Here is a 22,430-nt window from a genome sequence, read left to right as displayed (position 1 = left end):
AAACAGATAAGTCTTCAGCTCGCGGCGGAAGGTCCAAAGGTCAGGCAGTTGATGAAGTCCTGGGGGAAGTTCATTCCAGAGGGTGGGAGCCCCCACAGAAAAGGCCCTTCCCCTGGGGGCCGCCAGCCGACATTGCTTGGCAGATGGCACCCTGAGAAGTCCCTCTCTGTGTGAGCGTACGGGTTGGTGGGAGGTATTCGATAGCAGCAGGCGGTCCCGTAAGTACCCTGGCCCTAAGCCATGGAGCGCTTTAAAGGTAGTAACCAAAACCTTGAAGTGCACCCGAAAGACCACAGGTAGCCAGTGCAGCCTGCGCAGGAGTGGTGTTACATGGGAGCCACGAGCGGCTCCCTCTATCACCCGCGCAGCTGCATTCTGAACTAACTGGAGCCTCCGTGTGCTCTTCAAGGGGAGCCCCATGTAGAGAGCATTGCAGTAATCCAAGTGAGAGGTAACAAGAGCGTGAGTGACCGTTCATAGGGCATCCCGGTCAAGGAAGGGGCGCAACTGGCAAATCAGGCGACCCTGATAAAAAGCTCTCCTGGAGACGGTCGTCAAGTGATCTTCAAAAGACAACCAACTGCCCATCCAGGAGAATGCCCAAGTTGCGCACCCTCTTCATCGGGGCCAATGATTCGCCCCCAACAGTCAGCCGCGGCTGCAGCTGACTGTACCAGGGTGCCAGCATCCACAGCCACTCCGTCTTGGAGGGATTGAGCTTGAGCCTGTTTCTCCCCATCCAGACCCGTACGGCTTCCAGACACCGGGACAGTACTTCGACAGCTTCATTGGGGTGGCCTGGGGTGAAGAAGTACAGCTGCGTATCATCAGCGTAGAGTTGGTACCTCACCCCAAAACCATTGATGATCTCACCCAGCGGCTTCATATAGATGTTGAACAGGAGAGGCGAGAGAATCGACCCCTGCAGCACCCCACATGTGAGGCGCCTCGCGGTTGATCTCTGCCCCCCTGCCAACACCATCTGCGACCAGTCAGAGAGATAGGAGGAGAACCACCGATAAACGATGCCTCCCACTCCCAAACTCCCCAGCCGGTGCAGCAGGATACCATGGTCGATGGTATTAATTATCTGGCCAGGGTTTTATTGGCAGTGCCAATTGATACTTCCCATTTCCCTCTTCTTCATTGGCTTGAAAGCTAATAGAAATGCTTAATTATTGATTGGTGATGGTTGGTTGGCTGGCTGGCTGGCTGGTTAACTGGTTGGATAGTTGGTTGGGTAGTTGAGTGGCTGACTTCTTTACTTTTCTATTTACTTTTAAGAAGTATTTGAATCTGGGACTCTTCTGCCAAATATTAATGCCAATGCTTCCTGAAAATTGGAAAATTGGTTAAGCACAACCAAAGAAGAAGAATGTGCTGCAGGGTGACCGGATGATGGATAAAGTTTAGAATAGAATAGAATTTTTTATTGACAAAGTGAGATTGGATAGACAAGGAATTTGTCTTGGTGCATACGCTCTCAGTGTACATAAAAGAAAAGATACGTTCATCAAAAATTCTAAGGTACAACACTTAATGAGAGTCATGGGGTACAAATAAGCAATCAGGAAACAATATCAACACAAATCGTAAGGATACAAGCAACAAAGTTACAGTCATACAGTCATAAGTGGAAGGAGATGGGCGCTAGGAACGATGAGAAGATTAATAGTAGTGCAGATTTAGTAATAGTTTGACAGAGTTGAAGGAATTATTTGTTCAGCAGAGTGATGGCATTCGGGGAAAAACTGTTCTTGTGTCTAGTTGTTCTGGTGTGCAGTGCTCTGTTGTTTTGAGGGTAGGGGTTGAAACAGTTTAGATCCAGGATGTGAGGGGTCTGTAAATATTTTCACAGCCCTCTTTTTGACTCGTGCAGTATATAGGTCCTCAATGGAAGGCCGGTTGGTAGCAAATATTGTGCACCATTGAATCAAAAGCTTTGCAGAAGTCTATGTAGATTACGTCTACAGCTTTGCCTTGATCGAGGCATGTTATCCAAACATTTTTACAATGCAAAAGTTGTATATTGCATGACATTATTTTTTCCCTGAAACCAAACTGTTTGCTAGATAATAAGTTGTTTTCCTCTATATGGAGGAAAACCTATTAAAACTTATTTACAAAGTCCTTAAGGGAGCGTGTGCAAGTGCACTAATGTACCTATCATCCCTGTCACATTTTAATTCCTTTTTTCATTTGGCTTGTTCAAATTTGTAATTTTCATTTGATGAATAAACGTTAGACAAGATGTGCTTTTTTTTTTTTTAATTTGAATTTATATCTCGCCCTTCTCCGAAGACTCAGGGCGGCTTACACTGTGTTAAGCAATAGTCTTCATCCATTTGTATATTATATACAAAGTCAACTTTATTGCCCCCAACAATCTGGGTCCTTATTTTACCTATCTTATAAAGGATGGAAGGCTGAGTCAACCTTGGGCCTGGTGGGACTAGAACTTGCAGTAATTGCAAGCAGCTGTGTTAATAACAGACAGACTTAGTCTGCTGAGCCACCAGAGGCCCCTGACTTCTCCATTTCCTTTTGATTTCATTGTTTGGTTTTTTGTTTTGGTGCAGCCTTAATTGTTGCTCTTTCAAATCCCCAGTTCAAGGATTCTTGGCCTTTATAAAAAACTTAAACAGTGATAAATGTGGAAAAAAGTGTTGTTGTCGGGGTTTTGACGGATGCCCTAAATAAATCATGAGCCTGGAGCCAAGCTTCAAAAGAAATCCAGTTATTTATTAGGAGCTTCATGTTGGCACATTCCAAGCCGGCCCTATGTAATTGACACCCCAATCATGACCCTGTTTCCCCCCCTTCCCCCAGGATGTGTCATCAATCACATTCACCAATGAAGCAATTTCGCAGGTTGTAGAGATTACTCTCCTCCGGCTGCTGTGGGTAACCCTGGGAAACAGCCTTGAGAAAGATATGTCTGGAATGTGCTTCTGTTTTTGGCTGCCCTGCTGCTTCGCTGGTTTCCCGTCTCCCTAGGACAACTCAAGACCAGCCCAGGGATTCTTTGCTGTTGACAGTACTCTTTTTCCTTTCCGTTTTCCTGAAGAACTTCAGTGAGCAATGGTGAAGAAGTATCTCTTCATAGGTGGGTTTCAACAGGTTCTGACCAGTTTTGGAGAACCAGTAGCGGAAATTTTGAGTAGTTTGGAGAATCGGTAGTAAAAATACTAACTGGCCCCGCCCCCATCTATTCTCTGCCTCCAAAGTCCCAGCTGATGAGGAGGAAATGGGGATTTTACGGTATCCTTCCCCTGTCATGCCCACCAAACCATGCCACGCCCACCAAGCCACATCCACGGAACCAGTAGTAAAAAATTTTTGAAACCCACCACTGGATCTCTTATTCCTTTTCCTTTTAGGGAACTTTTTTTCCAACCTCGATAACACTTTCTTTCCCTTCTTTCAAAACTTTCCTTATAAACATAATGGATGGAAATATCGTTTTTTAAAAAAACATTTATTCAACATTTTTCACCTTTAAAATCACAATTGCACATTTACAGCTTTCCGTTATCGGAATTTTTGTCTTAATTTCAACTTATCCTTTGGCTTATTGTGTACGTCAGTGGTAGTCAACCTGGTCCCTACCGCCCACTAGTGGGCGTTACAGCTTTCATGGTGGACGGTAGTTTTTTTGTCCAATACTGAATTTTTTAATTGAATTGACTTTTAAAAAAATTTTTATAGCATTATTTAAAAACATTTTCATTAGGTTTTCATAAAATTCCCCATGACAATTTAAATTTCTGGAAATATACTATTTGTATCCCCTGTGCATAAGTTTTGTTCACGTTATATAAGTGAAACTAAATGGCGCTATAGTGCGACCGCAAACAAAAGAGCCTCGTCCCAGAATAGCTCGTGCATTTCCTCCCACACCACCCAGCTGTAAGAGACAAGCAGAGCTGGTAGTAAAGTTACTTCCCGACTTTATAAATCACCATTACTGTGGAACCAGTGGGTGGTTAGAAAATTTTACTACTTACATAGATACAAAAGTGGGCGTTAGGTATAAAAGGTTGACTACCCCTGGTGTACGTGTACATTCTTATTTCTTAAGTACTTTTTTATATAATATATACAATATATACATATACACTAGGTAAAGGTAAAGATTCTCCTCGCACATACGTGCTAGTCGTTGCCGACTCTAGGGGGTGGTGCTCATCTCCGTTTCAAAGCCGAAGAGCCAGCGCTGTCCGAAGACGTCTCCGTGGTCATGTGGCCGGCATGACTCAATGCCGAAGGCGCATGGAACGCTGTTACCTTCCTACCAAAGGTGGTCCCTATTTTTTCTACTTGCATTTTTATGTGCTTTTGAAACTGCTAGGTTGGCAGAAGCTGGGACAAGTAACGGGAGCTCACCCCGTCACACGGCAGCACTAGGGATTCGAACCGCCGAGCTGCCGACCTTTCGATCGACAAGCTCAACATCCTAGCCCCTGAGCCACTCCGTCCCTTTACATATACACTACCACACACTAAATATATATTTTTTCATTATCTTCTCTTAACACTCACTATACATTAATTTCAGACTTCTTTTCCGGCCAATTATGCCACCTGTTCCATGTCTCATAGTATACTGTTTCTTCTCTGTCCCTTAATTCGAATGGAAGTATTAAAAGCGCGACTCTAAGATACTGAGAAGATGTCCTCTGCTACATTGCCAGCTAAATTGCCATTTCAAGTAGGCTGTTTTTTCCCCTCTTTCCCTAGAGATAGCACCTCAAAGAGGGGTCAGCCAAAGTACAGGTAAAGTTAAATGTGCAGAAATTGAAGTCTGTCAGTAGGGAAGAGAAATGGAAGGGAGGGACTCTCCGGTAGCCCCTGCCTGTCAAAATCAGATCAAAGACTTGTCTGGTGGGCAGAAACAATTCCCCCCATCTATGTTTGATCATAAAAGATGATACAGTCATGAATAACCCAGCTCATCTTTTATTTATTGATTACCCAAAGGCTTTTCACAGTCTCAGCAGGTGTAAAAATATCTGTCGTGCCTTAATGGAGAAAGGGCTGTCGATCCCATCTTAGTGGATTCGCTGTATGGCATAAAAGCCAGAGGGAGGGAGGGAGGGAGGGAGGGAGGGAATTCAACCATTACTCTCTTCAACTCACCACAGAACATAGAATAACAGGGTTGGAAGACGGGCGGGTTCCAAATCCCGTTGCTACCGGTTCGCTCATGCGCATGCACGCGCTCGTACGCTCGCATGGCGCTTCTGCACATGTGCAGAATCATCCAGGAAGGTGGACAGAGCCTCCCATCGCTGCTACCAGTTTGTCCGATCCAGTGCGAACCAGTAGCAACCCACCACTGGCTGGAAGGTACCTTGGAGGTCTTCTGGTCCAACTTCCTGCTCAATTAGGAGGCCCTGTACCATTTTGGACAAATGGCTTTCCAGTCTCTTCTTAAAAGCCTCCAGTAATGAAGCACCCACAAATTCTCGAGGCACTGATTCATTGTTCTCACTGTCAGGAAATTTCTCCTTAATTCTAGATTGAATCTCTCTTTTATGATTTTCCACCAGTTACTTCATGTTCTGCCCTCAGGTCCTTGGGAAAATACGTCTTCTTCCGAACCATAAATTCCCAGTCTTTCTCTTCCTATTCCTCCTCCTTCTCTAGCTTGTGATTCTCAAGTAGCTGAAGATGGCATCCAGAGTTACTTCCACTTATGTTAAGTTTAAAAACCTCCCTGTGAAATGGGTTGGATCGGGGTGAAATTCACTTACATTCCCTACTGGTTCGCAAATGTGCACCCGCTGTCATCCGTGCATGCGCAGAGGCTGAAAATCATCGCAAAAAGGGGACGTCATGATGTCCTCATGGGTGGGTGGGGCCAGTGGTGGGATTCAAATAATTTAACAACTGGTTCTCTGTCCTAATGATTTCTTCCAACAACCAGTTTACCAAACTGCCCAGAAAGTTAGCAACCGGTTCTCCCAAAATGGTGCGAACTGGCTGAATCCCACCACTGGGCGGGGCTTCGGGCAGTCGTCCCTACCATATCGCGCGATCCGGTAGGAACCAGCTGAATTTCACCCCTGGTTTGGATCCAAGGCTAAATCACTGCAGTTCTCTTTCTATCATTAAGAGTCGTGGTGGTGCAGTGGTTAGAATGTATTACTGCAGTCTACTACTGCTGACTGCCATTTGGCTCAAGCCTTAGCCTTCCATCCTTCTGAGGTGGGTAAAATGGGGACCCAGATTGTTGGGGGGCAATATGCTGACTGTGTAAACCAGTGGTGGGATTCAGATTTTTTTACTACCAGTTCTATGGGTGTGGCTTGGTGGGCATGGCATGGTTTGGTGGGCATGACTTGGTGGGGAAGGATACTGTACTGAAGGCAGGGGAAGGATACTGTAAAATCTCCGTTCCCACCCCACTCCATGGGAAGGCTACTGCAAAATCCCCATTTCCTACCAATCAGCTAGGACTCAGGAGGCAGAGAATAGATGGGGAAGGGCGTGGTCAGAGGTGGTATTTACCGGTTCTCTGAACTACTCAAAATTTCTGCTACCAGTTCTCCAGAACTGGTCAGAACCTGCTGAAACCCACCTCTGCTGTAAACCGCTTAGATAGAGCTGGAAAGCACTGGAAAGTAGTATATAAGTCTAATGCTTTTGCTATTGCTATTCCTATGCGCTAATTGTCCCAACAACTATCTTTATAGGTTTCTTTCTGGAGTAAGCTTTAACTATGTGATAATTTTGATGATAAGTTGCCTGAGGAACCCATGCAAAAAAAAAATCTCTTAAGTTCCTAACAGAGATATCAGCATCTTGGAGAAGACTGGAGCTGAACCTTCTCTTGTATGTTCATAAGACATAGCCAGCTATTTGTGTAGGCCATACTGTTGTATTATGTATTATGTTATATTATGGCTGTGAAAGTTAGACCATAAGAAAGGCTGAGTGCCAAAGAATTGAGACCTTTGAACTCTTGTGCTGGAGAAGACTCCTGCAAGTCCCTTGGACTGCAAGGCGAATAAACAAGTCAGTCCTAGAGGAGATCAACCCTGACTGCTCTTTAGAAGGCCAGATCCTGAAGATGAAACTCAAATACTTTGGCTACCTAATGAGAAGGAAGGACTCACTGGAGAAGAGCCTCATGCTGGGAAAGATTGAGGGCAAAAGAAGAAGGGGACGACAGAGAACAAGGTGGCTGGATAGAATCACTGAAGCAGTCGGTGTGAGCTTAAATGGACTCTAGAGGATGGTAGAGGATAGGAATGCCTGGAGGAATGTTGCCCATGGGGTCGCGATGGGTCAGACACGACTTCGCAACTAACAACAACAACATACTGTTGTTAAGAAAAAATCAAACTTTTACCTCATCTAACTAAGCATGGCCATAATCCATATTTTATCACCTACCCCCATATTTTGCAGGGAGCCTGTTTTGGTGCATCAAAGAGGCAATTTAGAGGAGCAGAAAACAAAATATATCCTGTCCAATGAAGAAAACGGTCCATCTTCCAGTAAGGATGGTTCTTCAGTGAAAGGATGGGGAATTTATCACCTTCCAGATATTGCTGAACTACAACATCCAGCAGACATCATCAGCCTATGTAGTTAATGGTGAGGAATTCTAGGAACTGTAATCCAGCAATATTTTGGAGAGCTGCAGGTTCCTTGCTTTTTCCTAGGTGCCTGTAGATATCTTTCAACCGATGGATGCAGTTTTTAACATGAAGCAAAAAATAAAATAAAAATCAGTGTGTAACTAGGCTCAGCACCAGTTATTTGTGACTGGCTGCTCATGAAGACAGTTGGGGGATGAAATGCTATCGGTTCACATCGGTTTGGGAGAACCGGTAGTGATAAGGACTACCGGTTCAGGTGAACCAGTAGTAAAAAAAGCTAACAGTTCGTCCGAACTGGTATTTCCAACAGTCAGCTGTGCTGCGTAGCACCACTGTTCCCCTCCCCACTGTTCTACTTACCTTCTTAAGCCTCTTAAGCCTCTGGAGTCACCTGTTGTGACTCCAGCCCCCGAACCTGGCCCCATGCCTGACAGTGACTCAGAAAGTGAGGGGGAAGGGCCGGTAAGGCTTACCTCGGGAGCACCAATTCCTTTGGCTCAGCTCCAGGAGCTAGAACCAGACCAGTCGGAGGAGGGAATGAGGCCATCATCCCCTGATTCCTCCCTTCCCCAGGCTACGCCTTCAGACCCAGCTGATAATAATCAAGCTTGGTTTGACTCTCACTTCAGAAGATTAGAGAGGCGGCGTCATCAAAAGGAAGGGTGGGGCAGGAGCCCCACCCCACAGGATATATAAGGAGCTTTGGGACTGCTCTCACTCCACGGGAAGCAAAAGTTTAGCTGAAACGTTTCAAAAAGAGCTGAAAGTCTTGCTACATGAGTCATTTGTTTGAACTTTGGCAGGCAGCTGCGATTTCTCTGCCAGGTCTGATAAGAGCCGTGAATCCACTGGCTGAAGGCCAGCTTGTGGGTCTGAAGTGGGGAAGGAGACAGAACAGAAGCACTTGTTTGGCGTGTAATGTGCATGCATGCGTAGCGTGCTTTTGCCATGCACTGTGCATGCACACACACAGTGTGCATTTGGCACCCACCGCGCACACATGGGGCAGTGAACCGGTGGCAATCCATGGAGGATTTCACCACTGGTTGGGATCATGGATGACAATTAGAGGTTCTTTTCCCTGTTTTATTTTTCTACTTCCTCTCTTCTTCTACTGCTGAACAATTCTTATATCTATGAAAACTAAACTCGTTGCTTTGGACAAAGCCAATATTGATTTTCAATCCTTTGAAATAACAGAATAACAGACTTGGAAGGGAGCTTGGAGGTCTTCTAGTCCAACCCCCTGCTTAAGGAGAATAACCTACACCATTGCAGGCAAAGGGCCTCTGGTGGCTCAGACTGCTAAGACAGTATGTTATTAACACAGCTGCTTGCAATTACTGCAGGCTCGAGTCCCACCAGGCCCAAGGTTGACTCAGCCTTCCATCCTTTATAAGGTAGGTAAAATGAAGACCCAGATTGTTGGGGGCAATAAAGTTGACTTTGTATATAATATACAAATGGATGAAGACTATTGCTTAACACAGTGTAAGCTGCCCTGAGTCTTCGGAGAAGGGCGGGATATAAATGCAAATTTAAAAAAAATGGTTTTCCAATCTCTTGTGAAAACCTCCAGTGTTGGAGTACCCACAACTTCTGAAGGCAAAACATTCCACTGATTAATTATTATGTCAGGAAATTGCTCCTTATTTCTAAGTTGGGTCTCTCCTTGATTAGTTTACATCCATTGCTTCTTGTTCTACCCTCAAGGTGATTTGGAGAATAGGTTGACCCCTATTCTTCTTTCTGGCAGACCCTCCAATACTGAAATACTGCTATCATGTCACCCCTGGTCCTTCTTTTTGTTAAATTAGACATACCCAAGTCCTGGAACTGTTCTGACAAAATCGCAGAACTCTGACAGCCATGGCTTGGCCATTTCAATTGGAGAATTAAAATTTGATGAATTAGGATTGGATTCAAATCCAAATGTTTTCAAATGATAAGCCTGTGTAGGTCGAACACATGGATGTGGAAAGTTGGCTAAATATTGAAAAGAAGCCTATGGACACTGAGCCTTTTCTTTTTGGAGTTGAGGACAAAATATCTTGAATGTGCGTCTAATACTAATTCGTCTAATTTTTCAATTTCAAATGGATACATGAACTAAACATTTCCGCATTCTTTGAAATGCAAATGCTGCAGGGCAGTTAGCACATGCTAATAAAATATATCTGGCCATGAGGAAGTTGGTACAAAGAGGGAGATAATATATGAAAATGCTTGCGTGGAGCAACTGTGACAAAAACAGCAAAGTGTGAAGCAAAATGGAAATTGTGCATGCATTCAGCTACATACACAGAATTTTGAAGTTTTAGAAAAAAATAATTCCCAAGGGTAACTAATGAATACCGACAAATTCCTAAATGTGAGAAGATGAAATGGACTGGTTTGATCTTCCATCATCCAGAGGGTCTGCTTCGGATAAGATCTTGAGGATTTCAATCCTGCAAAAGATCATTTGGCCCAAGGCATATTGTATCACCTCAAAAACCTCCTCCGGTTCCTGTAGTTGGATTTGGCTTGGTATTTCAGGTACCTACGCAGAGGTCTCATCTGGCTAAGGAACTATCGGAGGAATGCCAGGTTCAAACAACCAGACCCAAACATGTACTTCAAACTAGGTACTTTATTGTTTTCTGCCTATAATACAGGAATCTCCCCAGCTTTTGCCTGGAAATACCAGGTAAGGCTCTGTCGTGTCCCACTCCTCCTCTGACGGCCGGGTCGGGGAAGTCCGTATCAAGCGTGGCCGCAAAGCCTCTGCAGCTTTGCCAAAGTTCTGTCAGAGTTCTCAGGGCAGGCAGGAGACCAGGATGTGACTTCAGCAATCCAAATTAGACTTTGACTGACTCAAAGAATGCCAGAAAGCCGATCCTTTATATAGGCCATGGGGTGTGGCTCCATGTTATCCAGGCCTGCCCCTCCCTTCCTTTTGCTGACGTCGCCTTTCCATTCTCCGGAAGCGTGGATCTATCCACTGCATCGTTTCGTCCCCAGCTGCCGGCAATTCCAGCTCGTGGCTGGCTTCAGGTGCACATGCTATCGGGGGGAGGTTTGTTTGCTCGGTTTGTCCGGGCATGGTGCCAGGGCTGGGGGCTGGGGGCATGCCAGGACATTCTTCTGCACTATCAGTCTCTGGCTCGCCCCCCTCTCCGGCTGCGGAGAGGGGGGCGAGCGAGGCACAACAGGCTCTAAGGCAGCGGTTCTCAATCTTTTCTTCACCATCGACTCCCTTTAAGTAACTTTTGTGGCGATGGACCATGGCCACAGACCAGGGGTGAAATCTACTTACCTTCCCTACCAGTTTGGAAGTGCGCGCGCACGTCATGTGCATGTGCGGACCCTCTGCACATGCGCAAAACCTTCTGGTATGTGTAGAGGGTAAAAAACAGGAAGTAACGACCGGGCAGGTGGGCGGAGCCCAGGGGTGAAATGCTCTCAGTTCGGACTGGATCGGCTGATCCGGTAGTGATGGCAGTGAGTGTTTTGGAGAACCGGTAGCAAAAATCCCTGGCCTGCTTCTTTTAAAAAATGCTTTTAAAAGGTAAAAAAAAAGGCTCTGATGATCACAGCTGAGGGCCTGACCGTCAGAGCCTTTTTTTAACTTTTAAAAGCATTTTTTATAACCTGTTTGGCCGAATAAGTTGTAAAAAAAATGCTTTTAAAAGTAAAAACAAAAAGGATCGCGTGCCAAAGCTGATCACCCCCTCTGCTTGCGTTGTTCTACTTACCCCATGCTTCCTTTTGGCGTGCATTGCATACGTGCGTACCTTGCATTTGGTGCATGGTATGCACTGTGCATGTACGCATGTAGTGTGCATGAGCAGCCAGCGAACCGGTAGTAAACCATTTCAGATTTCACCACTGGTGGAGCCTCGCGCTGCTGTTGCTACTGGATCTCCGAACCACCCACCGCCATCGCTATTGGTTCAGCCGAACCAATGGTGTTGAGCAGGGGTGAAATCCAGCAGGATATCTCTCTCTCTCTCTCTCTCTCTCTCTCTCTCTCTCTCTCTCTTTATCTGCCTATCTATCTATCTATCTATCTGTCTGTCTATCTATCTATCTATCTATCTATCTATCTATCTATCTCTCCATATATATATATATATATATATATATATATACCTATCCCTGTTTGGGGAATTGCCACTGAAGGCAACAATACCCAAAGCAACAATTGCATAGACTTATTTATTTATTTCTAAAATATATATATGATTCAGAGGTGGGTTTCAGCAGATTCTGACCAGTTCTGGAGAATCGGTAGTGGAAATTTTGAGTAGTTCAGAGAACTGGCAAATACCACCTCTGACTGGCCCCAGAGTGGGGTGGGAATGGAGATTTTGCGATATCCTTCCCCCAGGAGTGGGGAGGGAATGGGGAGTTTGCAGTATCCTTTCCCTGGAGTGAGGTGGGAATGGAGATTTTGCAGTATCCTTTCCCTGCCACGCCCACCAAGCCACACCACGCCCACCAAGCCACACCCGCAGAACCAGTAGTAAAAAAAAATTGGATTTCACCACTGTTGTGGGGTTCCTGTCGGAAGGAGGGATCAAGTAAGGAATCAGCCTGGGATCCTTATATAAACACAAGAGGGAAACCCCAAGGTGCTTTCTCAAGGGGCAACTGGACTTTCTGGTTTTTCTTTAAAGATGTTTCGCTTCTCAAAAGAAGCTTCTTGGATGAGAAGCACCCAAGAATTGCATTCAAAAAGAATGCAGATGACCAGCTGTCTGCAAGGAGTATAAATCCTTCCATTCCCCATCATCCAGCCAGAGCTGAAGAAGCCTTTTTTTTTTGTTGTTGTCACAACAATATACACGAGCATCAACATAAAATAACTACATATCATATAAGCATATATATGAGCAAAAGTATGCAACAACTATATTAATTTGATATAATGAAAGGAAGCAATAGGACAGGAACGGTAGGCACTTTTGTGCTCTTATGCACCCCCCTTAAAGTCCTCTTGGGAATGGGGTGAGATCAATAGTAGACAGTTTTTGGTTAAAGTTTTTGGGATTTTGAGAAGAGACCAAGGAGGAGAAGGATGGTGGGGAAAGTCGAAGAAGGATGAGAAGGTAGAAAGGATTAAGGGAGGGAGTGGCAGTCGAGCAGCCCTGATTGAGCATAATTTGAGTATAGGATCGATTGTTGGATAAGCGATTGTATTGTACACTGGTCAAATTGTGGGAATTATTATGGAAAATAAAAAAAAAAATTGCCCTGGAGAAGAGACCACAGAGTCAGGTAGTGAGTTCCAAGCGTTAACAACTCTGTTACAGAAGTCATATTTTCTGCAATCAAGATTGAAGCGGTTAACATTAAGTTTAAATCTATTGTTTGCTCTTGTATTATTGCGATGGAAGCTGAAGTAGCCTTTAACAGGAAGGACATTGCAATAGATGATTCTGTGTGTTAAACACAGGTCTTGTCGGAGTCGGCGGAGTTCTAAGTTTTCTAATCCCAGGATTTCAAGCTTCTTGGATGAGAAGCAAAACGTCTTCAAAAGAAAAACCAGAAAGTCCAGTTGCCTCTTGAAAAAAAGCACCTTTGGGACAACCATGACCTGGATGACTGAGAACTTCCACAGATGCAAAAGGGAAAGATCTGGCCCTCTCCCATCTTGAATGCTTTGGAACAGGGGCTCCCAACCTGTGGTCCACGGACTCCTGTGGGCCTGCAATGTCATCACAGGGGTTTCACAAAGGCTTGAAAAATGCTATGATTTAAATCTTGAGTTAAGTCTTGAGGCAGGGGTGAAATGCTACCACCAGTGGTGGGTTTCAATTCTTTTTACTACCGGTTCTGTGGGTGTAGCTTGGTGGGTGTGGCATGGCTTGGTGGGCGTGGCAGGGAAAGGTTACTGCAAAATCCCCATTTCCTCCTGAACAGCTGGGACTTGGGAGTCAGAGAATAGATCGGGGCAGAGCCAGTCAGAGGTGGTATTTACCGGTTCTCCGAACTACTCAAAGTTTCTGCTACCAGTTCTCCAGAACTGGTCAGAACCTGCTGAAACTCACCTCTGCTGTAAACCGCTTAGATAGGGCTGGAAAGCACTGGAAAGTGGTATATAAGTCTAATGTTATTTTTTTTTATTTGAATTTATATCCCGCCCTTCTCCGAAGACTCAGGGCAGCTTACATTGTGTTAAGCAATAGTCTTCATCCATTTGTATATTATATACAAAGTAAACTTTTATTGCCCCCAACAATCTGGGTCCTCAATACCATAGCTATTGCTATGCATTAATTGTCCCAATAACTATCCTGATAGGTTTCTTTCTGGAGTAAGCTTTAACTATGTGATAATTTTGATGATAAATTGCCTGAGGAACCCATGCAAAATAATCTCTTAATTCCTAACAGAGATACCAACATCTTGGAGAAGACTGGAGATGAACCTTCTCTGGCAGGGGAAAATTACTGCAAAATCCCCATTTCCTCCCGATCAGCTGAGACTTGGGAGGCAGAGAATAGATGGAGGCGGGGACAGTCAGAATTTTTACTACCAGTTCTCCAAACTACTCAAAATTTCTGCTACCGGTTCTCCAGAACTGGTCAAAACCTGAGGAAACCCACCTCTGGCTACCGCATAGTTCTAATTATTATTATTATTATTTGTTGGATTTTTATACTGCCCTTCTCCCGAAGGACTCAGGGCGGTTCACAGCCAAAGTAAAACAACAATTATATACACAATAAAACAATAGTTAAAAAACTTATTAGATATACGGCCAAAATTAAAACCATTTAAAACCATAAAAACCCCATAAAATTTATATCAAATATTAAAAGCTATTAAAATTTCTATGCCAGTCCTGCGCAAATAAACAGGTATGTCTTCAACTCGCGGCGGAAGGTCCGAAGGTCAGGCAATTGACGAAGTCCTGGGGGAAGTTCATTCCAGAGGGTGGGTGCCCCCACAGAGAAGGCCCTTCCCCTGGGGGCCGCCAGTCGACATTGCTTGGCAGACGGCACCCTGAGGAGTCCCTTTCTGTGCGAGCGCACGGGTCGGTGGGAGGCATTCGGTAGCAGTAGGCGGTCAAACACAAAAATGAAGCCAAAAAAAGGAGAAAAGCAACAGATTTAAATCTACTCTGGCCTGCTAATAAAGTAGGCTTTAGCCTTCATCATTTGAGCAGTGGGGGAAAAAACAGGAAGGCCAAAAATATCCTCTAATTGTAGCCGCGTGGGGGGATTCCCCACTCTCTATATTTAAGCACTAGCTATCATGAACTATTTTCTCTCTAGAAAACATACAACTGGCAGTTTGCAGGCATCAGCCATCCTTCCTGTCCCTTCCCAAATATATTCTGGACTTGAAGCATGGATAGTATAGTGACTAAATACTCCTGCTCCTTCAGCCCAGTTCATCAATCTTTTAAAAACGTTATTTCCACGTTGGCCTCTTCAAATATTGGAAATTAAAATATGCATTCTCCCTCTGGTAGCTATAAAAGATTGATGGATTACCAGCTTGCATTGACTCAGTAGTGGTGTAACAACGACAGCTGGAGCAAAACCTGAGCACCATCGGCATTGACAAACTCGCCATCGATCAATTGCAAAAGGCAGCTTGACTTGGAACAACTTACATCCCGCAACAATACTTTTAACACCACCAAACAATAACATCTGTCTATGCCAGATCCTTGGGAAGGGCTCGGTAGGTGGATAAAAATGCCAAATCCAATCTAATCATCTGACTGAATGTGCAACCAACTAGAATAAATGTAACCATCTGCTATACAGCACCCCAGTTTTAACAGACCATAAAAAGACTGGATAGTGGATGTGGCATTACCTGGATATATTGCACAACAGAAGGGAAAGAACTGGAGACAATCACAAAATACAAAGACCTGCAAATAGAAGTAGAACAACCATGGCAAAAGAAAGCAACAGTAATAATAATAATATAATATATAATAATATAACAACAGAGTTGGAAGGGACCTTGGAGGCCTTCTAGTCCAACCCCCTGCCCAGGCAGGAAACCCTACACCATCTCAGTCAGATGGTTATCCAACGTTTTCTTAAAAATTTCCAGTGTTGGAGCATTCACAACTTCTGCAGGCAAGTCGTTCCACTTATTAATTGTTCTAACTGTCAGGAAATTTCTCCTTAGTTCTAAGTTGCTTTTTTCCTTGATCAGTTTCCACCCGTTGCTTCTTGTTCTACCCTCAGGTGCTTTGGAGAACAGCCCGACTCCCTCTTCTTTGTGGCAACCCCTGAGATATTGGAACACTCCTATCATGTCTCCCCTAGTCCTTCTTTTTATTAAACTAGACATACCGAGTTCCTGCAACTGTTCTTCATATGTTTTAGCCTCCAGTCCCCTAATCATCTTTCTTGCTCTTCTCTGCACTCTTTCTAGAGTCTCAGCATCTTTTACATCGTGCACCAAAACTGAATGCAGTATTCCAAGTGTGGCCTTACCAAGGCATTATAAAGTGGCACTAACACTTCACGTGATCTTGATTCTATCCTTCTGTTTATGCAGCCCAGAACTGTGTTGGCTTTTTTAGCAGCTGCTGCACACTGCTGGCTCATATCTAAATGGTTGTCCACTAGGACTCCAAGATCCTTCTCACAGGTACTACTATTGAGCAAGGTACCACATATACGGTACCTATAATAATACCAACAATAAAGTAATAAAGTAATAAAGTAATACCAACAATAACAGGTTCCTCGGGTGCAATCCCGAAACAGCTGGAGCACCATTTGAACACCTTCGGCATTGACAAAATCCCCCCCCCATCAGTCAATTGCAGAAGGCAGCAAGACTTGGAGCAGCTTAAAAGTGAGATGATACCTTTAATATACCATCTAACAACAACATCTGCCTATCCCAGGTTCTTAGAAAGGACTGATTGTTGGGCAAAAAAGCCAGATCTAAACATCTGGCTGACTGAGCGACCAACCAACCAACCATAATTTTACTCAGAAGAAAAAAAGTACAAAAAGCGAGAAAAAGAACATATTGGCTTGTCCACTTGGGGACAAGATGCTTCCAACTTCCCAGACAAGGTGGAGCTGTGTAATTCCCCTTTGTTGAACTGTTCTTAGAATAGAATAGAATAGAATAGAATAGAATAGAATAGAATAGAATAGAATAGAATAGAATAGAATAGAATAGAATAGAATAGAATAGAATATCAGAGTTGGAAGGGATTTTGGAGGTCTTCTAGTCCAACCCCTTGTTTAGGCAGGAAACCCTACACCACTTCAGACAAATGTTTATCCAACATTTTCTTCTTAAAAACTTCCAGTGTTGAAGCATCTACAACTTCTGCAGGCAAGTTGTTCCACTGATTAATTGTTCTCACTGTCAGGAAAATTTCTCCTTAGTTCTAGGTTGCTTCTCTTCTTGATTTGTTTCCATCCATTGCTTCTTGTTCTACCTTCAGGTGCTTTGGAGAATAGCTTGACTCCCTCTTCTTTGTGGCAACCCCTGAGATATTAGAACACTGCCGTCATGTCTCCCCTAGTCCTTCTGTTCAAAGAGAAATGGATTACAGGTGGTCCTCGCCTCACAATAATTCGTTTAGTGACCATTCAAAATGATAAAGGCACTGAAAAAAGCGACATTTGCCCACTTATCACACTTACAATCCTTGCAGCATCCCCAGGGCCACATGATCAAAATTTAGATGCTTGGCAACTTCCATGTATTTATGACAGTTGCAGTGTCCCGGGGTCACATGATCCCCTTTTGTGACCCTCTGACAAGCCTAGTCAAAGGGGACACCCGACTCGCTTAACAACCAGGTTACCAATTTAATAACAGCAATAAAATACTTTATGCCATCAGACTTCAAATTTTGGGCTTAGACAACTTAGAACTACGCCGACTTCAGTCTGACCTATGCATAGTACATAAAATTTTCTACCATAATGTGCTACCTGTCAATGATTACTTCAGCTTCAACCACAACAGTACATGAGCAAATAATAGATACAAACTCAAGGTAAACCACTCCAAACGTGATTGCAGAAAACATGACTTCAGCAACAGAGTGGTCAATGCCTAGTATGCATTTCTTCCCCAAACCCCCAAAACTTTAAGCTTAAACTGTCTACTGTTGACCTCACCCCATTCCTTAGAGGTCTGTAAGGGGCGTGCATAAGTGCACCTGCGTGCCTATCGTCCCTGACCTAATATACCTTTTTACTTACTGCATTTTTTGGAGTATAAGATGCACCAGAGTATAAGATGCGCCTTAGTTTTTGGGGAGGAAAATAACAAAATGCTGACTGGCAGGTGAATCGGCCTCCCGGAATACCCCCAATCAGCTGTTCCCAGAGGTGAATTTTAGCAACAGGTTCCTTGGTTGTGAGCTCTGTGCCTTGCTTTGTTTTGCTTTTTTTTGCTGCCTCTGAAACTTCTGAAACTCCATTTCAGAAAAAACTTTTTTTGCCTCTGAAAGCCTCTGAAACAGCTTCAGAAAAAAAGCCTCTGAAGCTCTCTTTGGGGGCTTTTTTTCTGAAGCTCTATTTTTTATATATTTTATTTGTCAAACACAACAATATATATAAGTATAAGCATGAAATAACCATACAAATTGGATACAATTAAAGGGAACATTAGGACAGGAACGGTAGGCACACTGGTGTTCTTATGCATGCCCCTTACAGACCTCTTAGGAATGGGGTGAGGTCAATAGTAGATAGTCTTTGGTTAAAGCTTTGGGGATTTTGGGAAGAGATCACAGAGTCAGGTAGTGTGTTCCAAGCACTGATGATTCTGTTACAGAAGTCATATTTTCTGCAATCAAGATTGGAGCGGTTCACATTAAGTTTAAATCTATTGTGTGCTCGTGTATTGTTGTGTTGAAGCTGAAGTAGTCTTCGACAGGAAGGACATTGTAGCAGATGATTTTATGAGTTATGCTCAGGTCATGCCGAAGGCGGCGGAGTTCTAAATTTTCTAAACCCAGGATTTCAAGTCTGGTGGCATAAGGTATTTTGTTGTGATCAGAGGAGTGGAGAACTCTTCTTGTAAAATATTTCTGGACACGCTCAATTATATTAATGTCTGAAATGAGGTATGGGTTCCAGACAGGCAAGCTGTATTCGAGAATTGGTCTAGCAAATGTTTTGTATGCTCTGGTTAGTAGTGTAATCTTTCTGGAGAAAAAGCTACGCAAGATTAAGTTTACAACTCTTAAAGCCTTTTAAAATTAAAATTTTAAAATTAAAATTTGGGGGCTTCTTTTCTGAAGCTTAGTTTCTGATGCTTTTTTCAGCCTCTGAAACCTCCATTTGAGAAGCTGGGCGGGGCTACATTCGGAGTATAAGACACACCCAGATTTTCACCCTCTTTTTTTGGGGGGAAAAGGTGCGTCTTATACTCCGAAAAATATGGTACTCTTTTCATGTATCCAAATTATGTTTATACTTTTGCCTGTGATCTTATATATGATTGACAAAATAAAATAAATAAAATAAAATAAGTGATTCACTGTGGCAAGAAAGGTTGTAAAACAGAGCAAAATTCCCTGAACAATTTCTCCCTTAGGAAAGGGAATACTGGGCTTGACTGTGGTCATAACTCGAGGACTGCCTGTCTTCTGGCTCATACGTGGAGGATTTTCCAGACCCTATTCTAAAATATCAGGTTTCAAGATGTGGAAAGGTAGAAAGAGCACTTAAGAGGCTGAAGCATAAATCCACTTCCAACTGTAATTATTACGTTGTTTTTTTTTAAATTTATTTATTTTATTTATTTATTTTTCACATTTATATACCGCCCTATCTCCCTAGGGACTCAGGGCGGTTCACAGGCACATAAAAAACATATAAATACAAACTAAAATAACAAATAAAAAACTTATTCCATAGCCGAATTGTTAAAAACAGTATAAATAATAAAACCCATTTAAAACCAGTAAATTTAAAATCTAATCCAGTCCCGCAGATGAATAAGTGTGTTTAAGCTCATGACGGAAGGTTCGGAGGTCCGGAAGTTGACGAAGTCCTGGAGGAGTTCGTTCCAGAGGGTGGGAGCCCCACAGAGAAGGTTTTCCCTGGTGTCGCCAGACGGCACTGCCTAGCTGACGGCACCCTGAGGAGTCCCTCTCTGTGAGAGCGCCGGTCGGTGAGAGGTATTCGGTAGCAGTAGGCGGTCCGTAAATAGCCCGGCCCTATGCCATGGAGCACTTTAAAGATTGTCACCAAACCTTGAAGCGCACCCGAAGGCCACAGGTAGCCAGTGCAGTCTGCGCAGGATAGGTGTCACGGGAGCCACGAGGCTCCCCTATCACCACAAGAGCCGCGTTCTGGACTAACTGAAGCCTCCGGATGCCCCTCAAGGGAGCCCCATGTAGAGAGCATTGCAGTAATCCAGGCGAGATGTCACGAGGCGTGAGTGACCGTGCATAAGGCATCCTGCCCAGAAAGGGCTCAACTGGCGCACCAGGCGAACCTGGTGAAAAGCTCTCCTGGAGACGGCCGCCAAATGATCTTCAAAAGACAGCCATTCATCCAGGAGGCGCAGGTTGCGCTTCTCCATCGGGCCAATGATTGCCCCAACAGTCAGCCGAGGACTCAGCTGACTGTACCGGGATGCCGCATCCACAGCCACTCTGTCTTGGAGGATTGAGCTTGAGCCTGTTTCTCCCCATCCAGACCAGACGGCTTCCAAACACCGGGACAGCACTTCGATAGCTTCGTTGGGGTGGCCGGTGGAAAAGTACAGCTGGGTGTCATCAGCGTACAGCTGGTACCTCACGAAGCCACTGATGATCTCACCCAGCGGCTTCATATAGATGTTGAACAGAAGGCGAGAGAATCGACCCTGTGGCACCACAAGTGAGGCGCCTGGGCCCACCTCTGCCCCTGTCAACACCGTCTCGCATCGTCGGAGAGATAGGAGGAGAACCACCGATGAACGGTGCCTCCCACTCCCAATCCCTCCAACCGGCGCAGCAGGATACCATGGACGATGGTATCAAAAGCCGCTGAGAGGTCTAATAGGACCAGGGCAGAGGAACAACCCCTATCCCTGGCCCTCCAGAGATCATCCACCAACGCGACCAAAGCCGTCTCAGTGCTGTAGCCGGGCCGGAAACCGGACTGGAACGGGTCTAGATAGACAGTTTCATCCAGGTGCAGGGGAAACTAATGCCTCCTACATGATCTAATCTTGCAGAGAACCACTTCAGGCATTTTCAAAGACCTGGTAAAAAGCAAGATACAAACCCAGAGCAGTGGTGCCTGATTCCAAGAAACTGGGCTAAAAATAAAATGTAATTCATGAGTGGATGCAGCAAATAATTGGTTGCTACATCTCAGCAATTAAAGGTTTCTTGGCAGATATGCTCACCCTTTCTCCTGCTCTATTAATTTCATTGTCCTGAATCTTAAAGTAAAGTTAATTTATAGCATTTCTTAATCAGGGGAATTATTTAATTCAATAACCCCCCTTGTCTCTAGGCAAATATGTAGAATGCTCAGCATCAAAGAAGTTCACCGAAGTAATTATTCCTATCTCTTTCTCCCCGGATATTTGCCCCATCATCTATGGATCAAAATCTCCTGGAGGACCTCAAGGCCAAGAGAGACCCAGCTTGAAAGCATAATAATATTAGGAGGGAAAGAGGCTGATTAGTTGTAGGTAAACATAATTATAGAAAGCTTTGTCCTCTGCAAATTTTCTGCAGGTAGAATATCTCTTGTTCTCACACTGCCATTTGCGCTACAACAAATCAGAAGCTCTGCTTGAGGTAGATTGATCAACCTTCTGGGCTCCTGCAATGAAAGACGAGTAGTACGAGAGACAAAAATGAGTGGCGTGGTGGCCCAGTGGTGAAGACACTCACCTCCCACTCGGAAGGTTGAGAGTTCAATCCTAGGTAGTGGCAGATATTTCTCTCCTAGGGCACAATGAAAAAAAAAAAACTGCTGTGAACTCCACATGGCGTCAGGAAGGGCATCCGGCCAGGAGCTCAGACAAGTAACGGGAGCTCAACCCATTGTGTAGGACTTGAGTCTTGAACCTAGACTCTAGCTGACAAGCTCAGAGTCTTTAACTTCTGAGCCATCTTGGCTCTAACTTGATAGTACATAATCAATCAATCAGTGGATTTTGGCAACTCAGGTATGGCTGATATAGTGTGACTCCTTTCTATGTGCCAAACATACAGACAAAGAACTTATGTTCATGCACAGTTAAGAGTCAGCTGGTAATTTTTGATGGTATCTACTCTTTGCATGAAGTCATCCTTGGCTTAACAATTTTTTCTTGAATAAATCACAACTGTTCTCACTCCAAACCATAAAAAGCACATAATGGTTTAGTTTCAAGTGGGAACCTGGCCAGAGTTTACATGGAACCATACACCACTGGCTGGCACAGGATAAATTATAATCAAATTTAAGGCATAAAATAACAAGGTGAAACTGTAATGTATTACTGTAAGTTTTGGCGGGAGTTTTAGGCGGGAAATATCTCGTTTCTGATTGGATGCAGCCTCAGGCTGAAGTGTATATAAGGAGAGGTTTTTCTCCAGAGTTTTGCTGGGTCACACTATATTAAAGAGCTGTTGTCACTAACCTGGTCTCCTGCCTCGTCAATACCCAAACATAACATTGGCGACGAGGATGGGATCTTGAGGCAGAGCACCAGAACAGAGCTGAACTCACTACGAGAATCAAACCCAGCAAGGTGACGGCGAATGCAGCGATGACTGGCTACACGCCACCCACTCCGTTTGACCCTGCCCAGGAGACATGGGGAATATATATGACCCGTTTCGAAAGTTTCCTGGAGGCAAACGAGCTACAGGGAGTCTCCGACAAC

Source organism: Ahaetulla prasina, chromosome 3, assembly GCF_028640845.1.
Source record: "Ahaetulla prasina isolate Xishuangbanna chromosome 3, ASM2864084v1, whole genome shotgun sequence".
NCBI classification, from domain to species: domain Eukaryota; kingdom Metazoa; phylum Chordata; class Lepidosauria; order Squamata; family Colubridae; genus Ahaetulla; species Ahaetulla prasina.
Note: the sequence above shows the minus strand (reverse complement) of the source record.